The following is a 17,389-nucleotide window of genomic DNA, read 5'->3' on the forward strand; positions in this document are numbered from 1 at the left end:
CTGTATAAAATGCTTCTGGGGGTCAGAGCTGGTCCCCAGAACCAAAACAGCATCAAGATGAAGCAAATTGGCCCTGTGGGGCTGAAGGAAAGGCATCTAAAGCTCAGTTCTCCAGGGGACTAGTTGGGAAACCAAGCCCATAGTGCTGTACCGCAAAAGTGAAGATGCACACTGGGAGGGCATAGCCCCTGGGGGTTGGTGCAACTTCCTCTTCGTTAGATTTTGTTGGTAATAGGGTGTGTGTGTATGTGAGCAGCCTCCTCCCTGTAGTCACTTTCAGCACTGAAGACCCTCTCTCCTGAGACCAAATGCAATGAAGATTGTTGAGGGCAATCCCTTCTCCCTCGAGACACAGACAAAGACTTGGGACCCACTGCAGTCTTTTAACACAGCTTACAGGGAGGAGAGATGATGTGTGCCTTCTTTGCACCCTGCCCAAGCTCTAAATAGGAGAAGAAAAACCTGCCAGCTCCCGCACTTCCTTGATTAATGTGTGCCATACCACAGGCAACCGACCGGTGGATATCTTGAAGCAAAGGGCAATTTGATCATGTTTGAAAAGATGTAGATGAAGTCTGGAGGCCACTATCAGGATCGTGCGAAATTTGTGGAGAAAAAAGAAAATTATAGTTTGTTGGTGAAGTCCATTTGGGAGCGGACCAATGTGATAGTAGCCTGTATGATGTGTAGTAACTTAATGTTTGAAAAATGTGTGTCAGGTTTTACAGGGCGAAAGGGAGGATTTGGTCCTTTGATTAACCTATGGTTTTAGGGGATGTAAAAGGTTCTTCTCTTAAATGTAAAGGGTCAATCGGAGGCCCAAAGTCCTGTGGTCAATTGACCATGAGCTGATAATAGTTTCAGGCTCAAAATGTAAGTATCTCAACTTTAGAGGCATTAAACATCTGGTGATGTTACATGACACCCGCCGTCCACTGCTTAGAGGCGAGAACTTAGTCTAAAGACTGCAACTCTCAGGATCTTTCCAGCTTCAGGATGATCTGGCAGCAACTTCAGCTGAAGGATTTCATGAGTTATTGTAGAGATGGTGTTATGAATTATCTAGGTGTGTGGTGATAGTTAAGCCTTGTGAAAAGCCATTGTCAGAGGTGAAATGTGCAGATGTGAATACTAGAAACATGATTAAGTGAGCTCTTTTGATGAGATAGGATTAGTTTCACTTAGAGATTTCTGAGTCTCTGTACTAAGGTAAAACAGTTAATTGTCAGAAGAGTTCCGTAACTCCATTCTTGTAAATTGTGAACCTGATCTCATCTATGTCGATGAAAGCAGATTCTGACTCTAGACCAGGGCAGAATCCTGATTGTAAATCTGAAATAGGATTCAAATGAGGCAGTGAGTTGCCTCAAGGCTGATATTCTGATGAGTTTGCCCATAAAACGTCCAACGGAAATATGTCTTAATCCAGATGGGTCTGTGGAATTGAAGTCTCATTTCTTTAGGATTGATTTCATGTGATTGGTCTTGAGGTCAGCAGAGAACTTGTCAGATGAAAACAAATGGCTGATAATGGCTCTGGTTGAAAGTGTAACTCAAGTGGAGAAAAGGCTTGTGAAGGGGAAGGATCTACTAGCAAGCCAGCAGTGCTAATGTCTTTCATGAGTTTTATGTGATTGATCTTGATGAGCGGGTTGAAAGACAGCAACCTTGCATATGGTTTAAAAGAGTGTCTTGAGTGCTGGCAATCTTTGTCCAGAATTAGGTGTTCAAGAGTTTGACTTAAGAAATTAAGAGGACAGTGCATTGCAAAGACCTTGTGAGTGAGGATGATGACAGTAGAAGTGCATTCTGAATTCTACAACCGAGCATTGTTTGTGTGCATTACCTCTGATAAGCAGGTTTATTTGCACATGCAACTCATGGAGTGAAGTCTTAAGGCTCTTGTTAGCAATTGGGTTACTGGTTGACCGTGGTGTTAGCCCTGGCCAAGCAGCAACCACAATTCTAGTCAGGTAAGGCACAAGTAAACTCCAAGTTACCTTGAGCCCAACCCCCTGGCAGCTTGGAACAGAGCAGTCGGGCTCAACTTAGAGGCAATGTGTAAAGTATTTGTGCAACACTTCAAAGAGTAATGCAATTAAAACGCCACACAAAAGGATCCTACACCATCTAGAGCAATAGAGCCAAATGTATTAAATACATCATGCCCAAAATGACAAAAATCTCATTACTAGAAGCAGAGTTATAAGTTTTTAAAGAATAAACTGCAATATAGCACCTAAAAACATAAAGCGCCAAGCACAACTATCTGGTTGCACTGGACTGGCTCAAAGTCAAAAGTTCAGCTGACTGCGATGGAGTGCAGGATGGATACAGTCCAAGATTAGGCCTGCTGAAGGTTTACCTTAAGTTTTGTGCCAAGAGTCCCGTTCTTGTTGGAGAAGTTCACAGGGAACAAGGAGAGAGTTGCGGGCGGTAGTCGGTGTGGCACGAAGAGCAGGTCTGGTTTTGTGGATGGGCTGGGTGGTACTGTGCATTGGCAGTCTTCTACAGGTGATGGATGCTTGCTGTGTGAAGAGAGGGGATGGTAGCAGCTCGTGCTGAATTTTGGTGCTATCGGTGCGGTTCCGGTGTGTGTGGGACAGTTTGCGAAGAGCTCAAAAATTTGATTTAAAGAGCCCATGAGCCACACCAACGGTCCAGGACATGAGAGGCACCATGGTTTACGAGCCACTGAAGCTGGGTGCAGGAGCTGGTTGAGGAACCTTTTATGTCACTGAAGCTCAGATCAGGTGGGTGTCAAACTAGCCCTTTGAGTCATGCTGTGTCCCTGGGTTCAAGATGAGGTAGCAGGTCCAGTTCTTCTTCCCAAGACAAGAGGGCAGCAGGCAGCAGGGCAGCACAGCAAGCCAGCAGTTCCTATAGAGCAGCAGTCCAGCAGAGTGGCAGCACCAACGCCCTTCTTTCTGACAGAGGATCCACATGTCCAGAGGTGTACTGAAGAGTTGGGGTCGGAGGTCCATCTTTTAAACATAGTTGATCCTTTGAAGTCTGGAGAAGTTTCTAGAGGCTTGCCTTTGAAATGCACCTATGCCTTGCCTTCCTTACCCTGGCTCCAGACTAGGTACGGGGATATGCAGGCCTTTGTGTGGAGACAGGACACAGCCTACTCAAGTGTTAGTGGGTTTGGGACAAGCTCTTCCCACCCATCCCCCCAGTTATGGCCCATCCAGTCACACTTAAGCTCCCCATTGTGTGTGGCTGTCTAGGAGGAAAACGCAAAGCTCAACTGCCAGCTACACCCAGTCATGTGACCAGAGACAAGCTACAGGCACTAAGAGGCCAAGGCAAGAAATGCCATTGTTCTAAAAGTGACATATTCAGAATAGCAATTTAAAATCTGACTTCACCATAAGTTAGGATTTTAAACTGTGATTCGAGAGACACCAAACTGGTCATCTCTCCCCAATTGGAAATTATACTTATAAAATGTAATAAGGCAAATAAAAGTTACACGTATAAAATTTAATAAGCCAACTCCAATGTTACCCTATGGGAGAGATAGGCCTTGTATTACTGAAAAGCAATTTTACACCACCAGGACATGTAAATGTCCTCTTTTTTAAATACATTGCACCCTACCCTTTAAGCTGTCTATGGCCTACCATAGGGGTGACATATATGTATTAAAAATGAAGGTTTGGGCCTGGAACAAGATTTATTTTGCCGGATAGAAATGGCAGTTAAAAACTGTACACCCAGCCTCTGCAATGACAGGGCTGAGACATGGTTAAAGGGCTACTTAAGTGGGTGGCACAACCAGTGCTGCAGGGCCTATAGTAGCATGTATTTTACTGTCCCTGGCCAAATGTAGTGCGACCTTACTAGAGACTTATAAAGTAAATTAAATATTCCAATTGGGTATTATTTAGGGAGAGAGCACAAATACTTTAGAACTTTTTAGCAGTGATAAAATGCACAGATTCCTAAGGCCAACAAAAATGAATTCAGGAAAATTGAGGAGTGGAGGCAAAAAGGCTTGGGATGACAATGTAGATGCAGCCAAGTCCAACAGCTCTCTTGAATACAATATTCTTCAGTGTCATTAGCAATTAGACATTTTTAAAGATTTTGTGCATTTAGTTTCTTTCACAATCCTTCCAAGATTCTATTATCTTTTTTTACTGCCTTTAGGTCTTTCAAGAAACAGCCAATCCTGCACCGATTTTGAGGAAGGGATGGTGGCATTGAAGCATTGAAGGTGGCAGTTGGACTGGAGTAGAAATGTTGTCTGTTAGCAGTGACTGAGGAGTTTGACAGTTGGGCTTCTTCCATGGCCTAACCAAGTTCTGAGTGTTGAATGAAACTAGTGCGGATGGAACAGTGGGATTATTAAGCTGGAAGGTGACAACTTGGCAGGAGCTCTACGTTATGGGATGCTTTCCTGTTATGGTAATGCATTTTTAGGTGGTCATGAATGATTCAAAGGTGGCCTGACTGAGTGTGAAAGGGTCGTTTCTGGTCGTTCTGGAACTTTTCTAAAGGCGCTCTTCAATGGATCTTTTTAGTAGCATGAAAGTGTAAAAGGGAGGAAGCATTTATGCACAGTCAATCTAGAACTACCGTCTCCCACTTCATAATAACCAAAGACAATTTAGGAAAGTTAGTTAGCTTTATTTCAAAGCCAAAACTAACTGGACATAAACACACCTCAGCATGAGGTTGTAGAAATACAAAGGAAACAGCATGAAACCAAGTCTACGCACTAAATTCAGACGGTACAACATAAGTAGAACTATTATTTTGGAGGATTCAAAGTATCAAAAGGGAAGAGTCCACATTTCCCTGCATCGAGGGTTGGTGAGTGAAACGTAATCAAATGTATCCCTACACTATCACTAAGGTGACATCCTTGTGTTAATGAGTAAGCATTTCTAATCCAGAGGAAAGGTGTCAGTAGTGGATTTTTCCTAAGAAGTCTCTCCACTGTTAGATGAGTCAAGCAGCATAAAGCCACTTTCACAAGAGCACAAGAGAAAGAGCTCATTCTGAGATGGTCTCTCTCCAAAGGCAAAGAAAAAAGGTAGGCACTATCCCTTATTCCAACAACCAGTTATCCACAGGTAAAACTCCCATAGTGTACCTCTCACACACCTTCCACACTAGTTACAGCCACGAGCGTACTTTTCCACAGTGTTCACAGTGTTCTCTATGTACATCCTATGCAACAATTTGTCCTTGGTTCTCATGCCTTCTCCCATGTGAAACCAACTTCTATCCTTTATTTGCCCAAGTAATACAATTTTAACTTCTTTTCTCCTTGCCTAGCTGCTAAAACAAAGACATTATTCTGCCTAAAGAATGCCTCTCCACCTGCAATGCAAAACGTGAGAAAGGATAAATTCGACAGTGCACTTAAAATTCAGAACATGAATTCTAAAGCATCAATTGTCAGGCATTTCAGGCCTACATCTTTAGCTAACATAAGAATGCATCATTTAAACCTTATGAGTTATATAACTACATTTCATTTCAGTTAACACAATTACCGCATTATAGAAAATCCTGTTATTAAACAAATTTAGCACATGAGTAATGTCTACTTCACGAAACCATTTCTTCACGTTAGCGTTTTCTCTGCTAGTTACATTGTATTTCTACGTTAGATCTTCATACTACTTGTCAGTGTCACATTGATACATTAGCACTGTTGACAATTCTAACACTCACATTAATGCAAGACATGATTATATGCGGGTACGCTCTACTCGTGATTATGATGCACCCCTACAAATGAGTAAAATGCAAAAGAAAATTTCCTCTCTACCAGTTGCATGGGGACAGAAACTGAGTTGGTGGAGGTTCAGAGCTTCTAACTTAGACTGGAAGCATCTGGTTTGCAGCAGATCTGTCAAACTATGGGTGGAGGTATTCCAAGATGCCAGTACGGTTGAGGGTAATGTCCACAATCGATTTAAGATCTCTGAGAAGGATCAGCTGGACAGAGGGGTCAAAAGAAACAATGAGAGGAATGTAGAAAAACGAGTTAATCAAAAATGGCATCACACTATGTGGCAGAGAATCCTTTTAATTGGGAGAATAATGGGGCATATTATCAAGCATGGCGTTAAAATTATCGCCGCTTTAGCGGCAGAAAACTGCCGCTAAGGCGGCAATAATAGGCTTATAATATGCCAACGAGAATTCCAATAGAAGCCCATGTTGACACCAGAACATGAGCTTCTATTGGAATTCTAAAGGGCATATTATCCAGCCCATTCTCGCCGCTTTAGCGGCAGTTTTCTGCCGCTAAAGGGGCAATAATTTTAACGCCGTTTCTTGATAATATGCCCCAGCGTTCTTAAGCTACTGCTGGATTTCTTTTTCATTGACTTTCCAGCGAAATATATGTTACTGCCACCACTTAGCCTCCACTCATTTACTCAAATCATGTGATTCCTGTCCAATTGCTCCTTGGCATCTAACTCTGAAAACTAACAGCCAAGACAAGACATTAATCGCACGTAAGAAATAATTTGAAAAACAAGAAGCTTAATTGCAATATCATTTTTTTTGTTTGTTCTATTTGTGGCCACTAAATCTCAGTGGAATAAAAATTGTACTAGGTCCGAAGTATAGACGATTTGCACTTTGCAAAGGCATTAAAAGTAGCTAGCAGTGTGCACTTAATGAAAAACAAATGACCAATGGCTTGATTTAGAGTTTGGCAAAGAGGGTACTCTATTCTAACTGCAACAGAGTATCCTCTCCTTCAAACTGAAGGTCAACCCACCCCATTTAGAGATGGGTTGTCCTTCAGTGTGTCAGCAACGGGGACAACTCCACAGTGGTGGCTTCTCCGTTATGGCATTGGAGCGTCGCCCCACTGCTTTTGAGCAGTGTAAAGGAAAGGAAATATAAAATGATAACTAACTTTGAGTTATCATCATTTTATGTTTCCTTTGAAGGCAGGCGGGTGGGCGGGGCTGCTCTGCTCACAGAGCAGGGCAGGGGAGGAGAGGTTTGCCCACTCCTAAGTGTGAAATGACTGCTTGGTCGGTCCTATCGGGCTGCACAAACCAGTCATGCACACTTTTCCTATTCTCCATGCAGGCTGTATGACAGCCTGCATACAGAACAAGCCCAGACCTCCATTCACTGGTTGAGTGTCAAACCAGGACGCTCAAAACCAATCACATCGCTGCATTGCAACGTTGCGATTGGTGAGGGTGGCCACCACGCACCACCGCACTCAACAGATCTCCCGCCGCAGCTGGAGGAAAATCACTGAAGACCAGCTAAACAACACCCTCGCCCGAAGCCAACCCGTCGACCCCACCGACACTGACGCCCACAACCTCAGACGTTGGATCGACAACTGCACCAACACTCTCACCCCAATCAAGAAACCCTCCAACAGACACACCAACAAGAAAGCCAGCTGGTTCACCGCAGACCTCCAGGCCTCCAAGCAAACCTGCCGATAACTAGAGAAGAAATTGCACCACAAACAGACACCAGACAGCTGCACAGCCCACAAGAACGCCATCCGCAGACACCTTCACCTCAGCAGATCCACCAAAAGGGCCTCCTTCAAGGACCGACTCGACAACAATGCGCAAAACAGCAAAGAGCTCTTCAACATCGTGAAGGAACTCTCCAACCCCACGCCAACGCCAACGACCTCCCACCATCGCAAGACTTGTGCGACTCTCTTGCCACCTTCATCCATCGCAAGATCACAGACATCCACGACAGCTTCAACAACCTGACCACCCCAACAACCGCTGACACCTCAGACCCGGCGGCCACCCCCCACATCGATCCCCTACTCACCTGGACCAAAATAAACGAGGGACGACACCATCAAAATCATGAACACCATCCACTCTGGCTCTCCATCGGACCCATGCCAACACCACATCTTCAACAAAGCTAGCGCCACCATCGCACACCATTTCCGCAAGGCCATCAACATCTCCTTCAAGACTGCGACCTTCCCGGAGAGCTGGAAGCATGCCGAGATCAACGCCTTACTGAAGAAACCCAAAGCAATCCGAGGGACCTCAAGAACTTCCGGCCCATCTCCCTGCTCCCGTTTCCGGCCAAGGTCATCGAGAAGACCGTCAACAGACAGCTGACCCGCTACCTCGAGAAGAACAACATCCTGGACCCATCCCAGTCCGGGTTCTGCAGCAACCACAGTACCAAGACTGCCCTCAACGCCGCCACCAACGACATCAGGGCCCTGCTGGACAACGGCGAAACCGCGGCACTCATCCTCCTGGACCTATCAGCCGCCTTCAACACTGTCTGCCACCGCACCCTATGCACATACCTCCACAACGCAGGAATCCGAGACAAGGCTCTGGAATGGACCACCTCCTTCCTCTCCAGCAGAACCCAGAGCGCCTGCCTACCCTCTTTCCGTTCCGAAGCCTCCGAGATCATCTGAGGTGTACCCCAAGGATCATCCCTCAGCCCAACTCTGTTCAACGTTTACATGGCTCCGCACACCCACGTCGCCCAACTGCACAACCTCAACATCATCTCCTACGCTGACGACACCCAGCTTATCCTCTCCTTCACCAAGGACCCCCTCACTGCCAAAACCAACCTCCAGGACGCATTGCAACGTTGCGATTGGTGAGGGGGGCCTGGGTGTTTACCAATCACAGTGCTGCATTGCAGCATTGTGATTGGTGAGGGGGGCCTGGCTATTCTTCCTGGCTTCCTGTCCCACGAGGAGAGCAAGAGCAAGGTTCAGAGACGTGCACCCGGTGTTAGGGGTGGGCGAAATTTGCGAAATCCACTTTCGCAAATTATCGCGAATATGTTAAAAATTATCGCAAACACGCGGAAATATCGCGAAGATGTGGAAGTTTTTTTCCCGCATGTTCGCGAGATTTTCTGCATGGTTGCGGCTCGCCAACTTACCCATGTGGTTGCTCGCGGGCACGGCCATCTTGTTTTCCGTTGTCTCGCGGTGCATGATCGCGAGAAGAAAGACGTGATCGCGCGACGCATGACGTCACTGCGGGTGCGAACTGTCGCGAGACAGCGCAAAAGGCTAAAAACAATACAACATCTCATGGAGAACGCAACCGGATCAAGAAAACTTGTCGGCAAACGCAGGGATTCAGGTAAGGCGATCGCGTGAGAAAGTATTATTTTACAGCACGAACAAGAAACAAATTGTCGAGTGGATGAAGAACAGCCGTCTGAAGCTGAACTCAGACAAGACAGAGGTCCTCATTCTCGGCTCCACCCCCTCAGCCTGGGACGACTCCTGGTGGCCTTCTGCACTGGGAGCGGCACCGACACCCACCGACCACGCACGTAACCTGGGGTTCATCCTCGACTCAACACTCTCCATGACCAAGCAAGTCAACGCCGTCTCGTCTTCCTGCTTCAATACCCTATGCATGCTCCGCAAGATCTACAGGTGGATCCCCACAAAAACAAGAAGAACGGTCACCCAGGCCCTCGTCAGCAGCAGGCTGGACTACGGAAATGGCCTCTATGCAGGAGCCTCGGCCAAACTCCTGAAACGACTACAACGCATACAGAACGCCTCTGCTCACCTGATCCTCGACATCCCGCGCCCCAGCCACATCACACTACACCTGAGAGACCTGCACTGACTTGCCATCAACAAGAGGATTACCTTCAAGCTCCTCACCCACGCACACAAGAAACTCCACAACACCGGACTGGCATACCTCAACAGACTACTCACCTTCTACACCCCGAAGCGACAGCTCCGCTCCACCGACCTTGCCCTCGCCACCGTCCCCCGCATCCGAAGAACAACCACCGGCGGCAGATCGTTCTCCCACCTTGCCGCCAAAACCTGGAACACCTTCCCCATCCTCCCACGGCAGACCCAGGACCTACTAACCTTCAGGAGGCTTCTCAAGACCTGGCTATTCGAACAGGAGCAGCACCCCTCCCCCCCGTGCCTTGAGACCCTCGCGGGTGAGTAGTGCGCTTTACAAATGTACTGATTGATTGATCGATTGAAGAAAACTCCCATGGTGTGGAGGTCATTTGTTTTTCCATTTTCAAAAATAAACTTCTGCTTTGGAATGTTTAAGAAAATAAAAAATATGTTAAAAGTTTGATTGATGTTACCATCCTGTTGACCCAGCCGTCCGTCAAACTTTTAATACATTGAGAGGAACCTACGTGATTGGGGTTCCTGCCAAAGTAACTGGGCGGTGGCCATATCTACATTTGGAGTGCAGTTGCTCCATCAGGGCGAATAAGTATTTCACCCTGTCAACCTGGCAGAATAATCTCTATACTCCGAACTCTAAATCATCCCCCTCGTGTTCTATATTCAGCTTTCATCCCCTCATCATTGCAACATCTTATCAGTTTGACAGGCTGAAGACAGATGAAGGAGACAGTAGCAGACGTGCATTTTAGTACTATGCCCCTTTTGCATTTTTTAAGCATCCTAATTTAAATATAGTTAATCTAGATGCACCAGAAGCAGCGAGTTTCAATAATTAAACACCCAAATGTCTTGGACCATGTCACCTGCACAATTTGTCAAGTCCCTGGAACAGCGATTTCAAATTGGAGCAATTATTCATTTTGTACACTCATTTATTCATTTTTGTTCTGTGGTGCCCACCAGACCTTAAACTCGAACAAATGCTTTAATAAACTTGGGCTATTGCGGTCTGTAAACAAGAGCGTTGTGTTCTAAACTCTGCTGTGGCGCGAGGACGGTCTGGGATTATTTAATAGCACACAGCGCCTGATATTTTCTGCTTGCTACCTACGCAAGAATGGTTAAGTGTGATTAACTTTGTTTATTTCTTAATTACGATCCTGTGTCTAGTGGCCAAGGAGTAATTATTTGATCGATGGCTTTGAATATGCATGTTTATTTAACTTCAGAATAATGTCTGTACCAATTATATATGATGTTATGTAGTAAATATTGTGTTCAGAAACCGAGCGCGCATATACGTAAAACCCACAATATTCATTAGTGCACAGTACAAATTAGCATTTCTCTAAATTAAACTCATTTTTAGAGATGGCCCTGATGGTGAAGGCGTTTATCAAGGCACGCTTTGCATACCAAATGATTACATTTGTACGTCATATTCTTCTGCTGGAAGAAATTATGTTTTTAACCTGGAAGCGAGCAAACATTTATGGTGGAAAACTGGGCAGCAAGGTTTAGATTGCAGAGTTATAAGCGAGTTATTCTCGTAAAGAACGGTGGCTTGCATGAACATCTTCATCCCTGATCCACATCTGTCCAGGTGTCCAAGGAGGGACTTTTCGCTGCTCTTGGTGCTTTAAACAGCAGCATTAATGATGCTGGAGCTTTTAGGCCCGTACATAACGGGAAAAGGTCAGACTCCAAGGTTGCGTGGCATAGACAAATGCTAAACTATGTAGACCTGCATGTATATCGGCGCTATAATTAACCCTGGGCGTGGTGGGGCTACGTGGAGCATTGCGTAGTGTGGCCAAATCTACGCACACTCGCGCGCTCCGCATAGCCCCACTACCCGCCCGCCCTCCTTTTAAAATAAGTTAAACTATGATAAAAAATAAGATAAAATGCCTACGTACACTCCGTGGGCGAAGCGGAGTACTACGCCCGGGGTTAGCTATAATACGGCCTACTTCCATATCATCAGGTTAAGAAAATATGTAGAAGAATAGCTTTACTAGTCTTTAATTTAACATCTACTTACCTTGGCGATATGTTAGAGTCGAAATAGGCGCAGGTCATTATTAAAACTTAGATACTCTTGTAGAACACCATTTTGGGTCCTAGCCTTATTCATAATGTTACTTGAAAAACAGCTTTGGTCGTAAGGCGTCATAACTTGGGGTGAGTTCACAGTTTTTTTAGTTGTCACTCCATGCATTCCAAAGGTGCAATGATGCTGTGCTGGATTTCGTTTTTGCTGGCTTAGATGCTTTGGGCACTGCTGATCAGTGTCAAAGTGCAAGTGCTCCCTGTGTAAATTGATATTGTGGTTGGTTCTCCCTGATTGGCATATTTGTTTTACCAGTAGGTCCCTAGTAAAGTGCAAGGCTGGTAAATCGAATGCTAATAGTAGGCTTGCAGCGCTGATTGTGCCACCCACATGAGTAGCCTGGAAAAGATGTCTCAGGCCTGCCACCGCAGTGCCTGCACGCAGTTTGTTAACTGCCATGTTGACCTGGCAAGTGCACCCACTTGCCAGGCCCTACCCTTCCCTTTTCTTGCACAGAGGACACCCCTACAGTAGGCCCAAGGTACCCCCCTGGGCAGGGTGCAGTGTATGTGAAAGGTAGGACATGTACTGGTGTGTGTAACATGTCCTGATAGTGAAATACTGCCAATTTCGTTTTTCACTATTGAAAGGCTACCTTGCGCAGAGAACAGAATGGGGAATGCTCTGTAACATTTTACAAGCATATATTCCCATAGGAGTAAGATCGAAAATTGTATTCTGGTATCCCTGAACTTAGAATTTAATAACACATCTTTCAGTAAGGATGTTTTTTTTAATTCTGTGTTTGAAAATGGCACTTTTAGAAAGTGGCTATCTTCCTGTTCAACCTTTCTGTGTGCCTTTGTCTGTTTGTGGATTGACTGTCTGGCTTTGGAGTGACAGGGGCTTGTGGGGCTCCAGGAGTATAGGTGAGTCAGCACTAGGCTGAATGGGCCCGATCTGCATTAGGAGTGGTGGGAGGAGTAGCACCTGTACCTGAATAGGGCTGTGCCTGCCTTCCACAATGCTGGCTCCGCCCCCTGTGGTGTGTCTGGATCCAAGGTTCACACTGACAAAGGATTTTGTCGTGCACTGGCAGAGTGCCCCCATAACTGGTTTGAACTGGGCTCAGAGCCCCTTGCACAAAGGGATCAAAGACATTTTGGCATGTAAGTAGTAGACCTAAAACCCTTGAAATGTAGACTATTGCTGAAATCAAGAGGAACCTTTGCTGAGGAGAAGAGCTGAAGAAACTGAGGAGAAGTACTGCCCTTTCTGTGTTTCTGGGGTTGGCCTGCAGTTGCTGTTTCTGCCAAAGAAAGGAGAAGGACTTTGCAGTGTGCTGTGACCCCTGCTTAAAGAAAGTCTCCACGGGCCTGAAGAAGAGCTGGCCTCCTGTTTTGAAGTCCCAGGAACACAAGGACTTCACCTGCAGCTCCCCTGAACTTCCTTGCTGGGAGTTCAGACCTGCCAGGAGGTGCCTGTAACTGAGTTGGGCCCCCGGAGGTTGTTTCTGCTGTTGGGAGCTGGAAGAAACCCAAGAGAAGCAAGAAAATCTGTTTCTGACGCCGTCAACGCTGCTACTGTGACGCTGGGACCTGCACCAAGGCCCGGGGAGTTGCTCGTGAAGTGAACGACGCAGCGCCCAGCCTGCTCCGCAGCTCTGATGCCCGCCGCTGTCAGCACTGATCGACCGTGACCGATGCCAGCGCTCGCATTGACTCCGTCTTCGCTGGCGCCTGCATCTTTTTATCGTGGTGCCGATAACCACTGAGGTTGACTCGAGAAACTTACCAATGTCGCATCATCGCCGGAACCGACATCGGCTATCTTCGACGCCATGCATTGTCACGGACTTCATTTTCCAAGGTACTGTTGTTTGGGGGTCTGCTGCGATCCTCGCGGGTGGCGCCGTACTTCGAATTTTGTGCTGTCCTGACGTTGTGATAGCCCCAGTTGGTGCTGTTTGATTTCTACAAGCTTATTTTTGCAACATCCTTTTTAAAGACATTTTACTGAGTATCTGTAGGTTGGATTTTTATTGTTTTGGTCTTGTTTATCTTAGATAAAGATACTTTATTTTTCTATACTGGTGTCCATTTGTGGTGTTTGTGTTACTGTGAGTGTTGGTACAAACACTTTACACATTGCCTTTGGGATAAGCCTGTCTGCTTGTGCCAAGCTACCAAGGGGTTAGCAGGGGTTATCTAAAGTGTGTATCCCCCTTACCCTGACTGGAAGAAAGGGTCCCTATTTAGAAAAAGGTACGTACCTCTGCTAACTAGAGACCCCCATTTCTAACACAGTGCTAAAGTGCTTGTGCTCTCTCCCTAAAATGATAAAAAGGGCCTACACCTGATTGGCACATTTAATTTACTTGTAGGTCCCTGGTACATGGTACTACATGTACCCAGAGCCTGTAAATTAAAAGCTATTAGTGTGCCTGCAGCACTCATTGTGCCAGCCACTACAATAGCACAAGAAAACATGTCCCGTGCATGCCATTGAAGCCTGTAGTAGAGTCTTAAACTGCCAATATGAACTCACAAAATAAACTTTTTGCCAGAAATAAACCTTCTTTTTTAATACATATAAGTCACCCCTAAGGTAGACCCTAAAAAGACCATAGGGCAGACTACATTGCATTTAAAAAGTAGGACATATGTTTTTTTACATTTTACAAATGTTTGTAGTGAAAAACTCCTACATTTGTTTTTCACTACTCTAAGGCCTACTTCTCTCGCAGAATAGTATTGGGTTGCCTTATTACATGTAATAAGTGCTAACCTTTTATTTAGAGCAGGTAGACATGTCATGTTAGACTCTAGTGAATTTCAATTTAAAATGGACAAAGTCAGATTTTAAGTCAGAATTCTGAAAGTGACACTTTTAGAAAGTTAAATTAAACTAGATCAAGAATGTTCTAGACAGAGTGTGCACTACCACAACAACTCTCGAACTTGAATATTCATAAAAAAGAAGCAGATTTGAATACAATTTTCAACATGTACACAAAAATGAAAATGATAAATCCCAATTGTCAATAAGATATGTCCATCTAACTGTGGTACGTCTTGTCAGTCTTTTTTATTGGTTCATGAAGTGTAAATCCAAATCAAAATATGAGCTTCAAAATCCATTCAAAGGAACATGAATTGCGTAGCGGAGCTCATTCCCCAATCCCAATGCATTTCGGGTGTCTTCTGCACCCTTCGTCAGGGGATTCTACAAGCAAATATATCCAATTTTAACACAATGATTCATAGCTCAAAACTTATGCGCAACAAAGTGATAGACCCGTATTTCCGGGAACGGTTCATAGAAATCAACATGTAATAAGCGAATCAATTAATTGCAGTGTGAAAAAGTTGAGTGTAAGGCGATACCCTAGTGCCCCAGCCTGAAAGGTAATTGGAAGCAAAGAAATGAAGAGAGAGAAAAGATACCCGATCCACCAAAACACCCTCAAGCGTGTATGATTACACCCAAAAACTATCCTAGTGTAATCTGCCAAGAGTGCTAAAAGAGCTAATGACTTATGGAAAGGGATACAAAAACTAGAAATACCTTGATAAAAACCACCTCGAATCTGAAACCGACTCGGGTGAGATAACTGGCTCTACAAATCAATAATACCAGAGGAAGATCTAGAGTGAAAATACATAACACCACAGGTAAATCAAAGGCACACAAAGAATGTGCCATAAAATCAAGTAAAACGTAAAATGATACGAAAAAACGAGACTCACCAGGCGTCCAGAAAATGCCAAGAATTAATCCAAATACTTCCGAATGAAAAAAAGTACATAACTTGCCGGTCCGAGCACGGAGCGTGATTCTGTCAATAATATATATGATAAGTGTCAAAGGTGTAGAATTTATGTTATCTGGCCCATACTGCCTACTCAAACACCCATAGAGGGATGGCTTACCGAGTTTGTTTCCAAGACACGCTACAGAAGTAAATAAATCCCTCAGTGAACAGCAAATATGGCTGACTGCCAGTGAAGCGCCTCGCCCGACACAGATTAGTATGCTGAATAGCACGCCAAGCGTACATCACGTGATAAAGATTCCAGACATAAACCTAGGACAAACCTGTAGACTCCCGAAGGTAGTACCAACCATAAACGAAGGAAAAACCTATGAAACACCCTACAAATACGGACGACCATAATAGAGAATTAAACGTGAAAAGTGCAGCTAATTTTTTATCCGAGTGTACACCAAAATGGAGTGTGAAAAATACACCAAAGAATATAATACAGAATAAGGATAAAAAATAATTAATATGTCATGACCGACTGAAGCAAAGGAAGGGTCCTTCGCATCCAGGCATCCCTGACGAAAAAATAAATAGATAAAAAATAAATAATTAAATAATAATAAATAATATCCTCAATAGCTCTTATATAGGTGCTCACCAGGAGCCAAACCAAGTAAGAAAAATGGATAGCATAGACATAAAAGTTCAGTAAAACAGTGGTTATGCGAAAAACAGAAAATAGCAACCATAAATGAATTAAATGGGTAGGTAGTCAAGAACATACTGTGTAAACCGATATAACATCCTGATAAAGACAATCATAAGAGTAATATCCAATACATGGAGAAACTATACAATCTCTGTGATATTGTTAAGGTTAATTTTCCTTATGTTACATTGGAAATGTTTCACATCCAATCATGTTATATATAAAGATATGTAAACCAAAATGCCTTATGCATGAAAATGCTTATAAACAATCATCTCAACGAAATTCACAGCACATATTAACAATTTACAGGAATCGTAGAAAACATTGGCAAGTGTGAGTACAAGAGAATCATGAAAAATATAGACACATGTGGATATTAACAAAGAATAATGAAAACCATCAAGTATTTGGATTTATTCTCGGCCTTTTCTGGACGACTGGTGATTCTTGTTTTTTCATATCATTTTACATTTTACTTGATTTTATTTCACATTCTTTGTGTGCCTTTGATTTACCTGTGGTGTTATGTATTTTCACCCTAGATCTTCCTCTGGTATTATTGATTTGTAGAGCCAGTTATCTCACCCGAGTCGGTTTCAGATTCGAGGTGGTTTTTATCAAGGTATTTCTAGTTTTTGTATCCCTTTCCATAAGTCATTAGCTCTTTTAGCACTCTTGGCAGATCACACTAGGATAGTTTTTGGGTATAATCATACACGCTTGAGGGGGTTTTGGTGGATCGGGTATCTTTTCTCTATCTTCATTTCTTTGCTTCCAATTACCTTTCAGGCTGTGGCACTAGGGTATCGCCTTACACTCAACTTATTCACACTACAATTAATTGATTTGCTTATTACATGTTGATTCCTATGAATCGTTCCCGGAAATACGGGTCTATCACTTTGTTACACATAAGTTTTGAGCTATGACTCTTTGTGTTAAAATTGGATATATTTGCTTTTAGATATGTCCTGACGAAGGGTGCAGAAGACACCCGAAATGCATTGGGATTGGGGAATGAGCTCAGCTATGCAATTCATGTTCCTTTGAATGGATTTTGAAGCTCATATTTTGATTTGGATTTACACTCCATGAGCAAATAAAAAAGACTGACAAGACGTACCACAGTATGATGGACATATCTTATTGACAATTGGGATTTATCGTTTTCATTTTTGTGTACATGTTGAACATTGTATTCAAAGTTGCTTCATG

Source organism: Triturus cristatus, chromosome 11, assembly GCF_964204655.1.
Source record: "Triturus cristatus chromosome 11, aTriCri1.1, whole genome shotgun sequence".
In the NCBI taxonomy this organism is placed as follows: domain Eukaryota; kingdom Metazoa; phylum Chordata; class Amphibia; order Caudata; family Salamandridae; genus Triturus; species Triturus cristatus.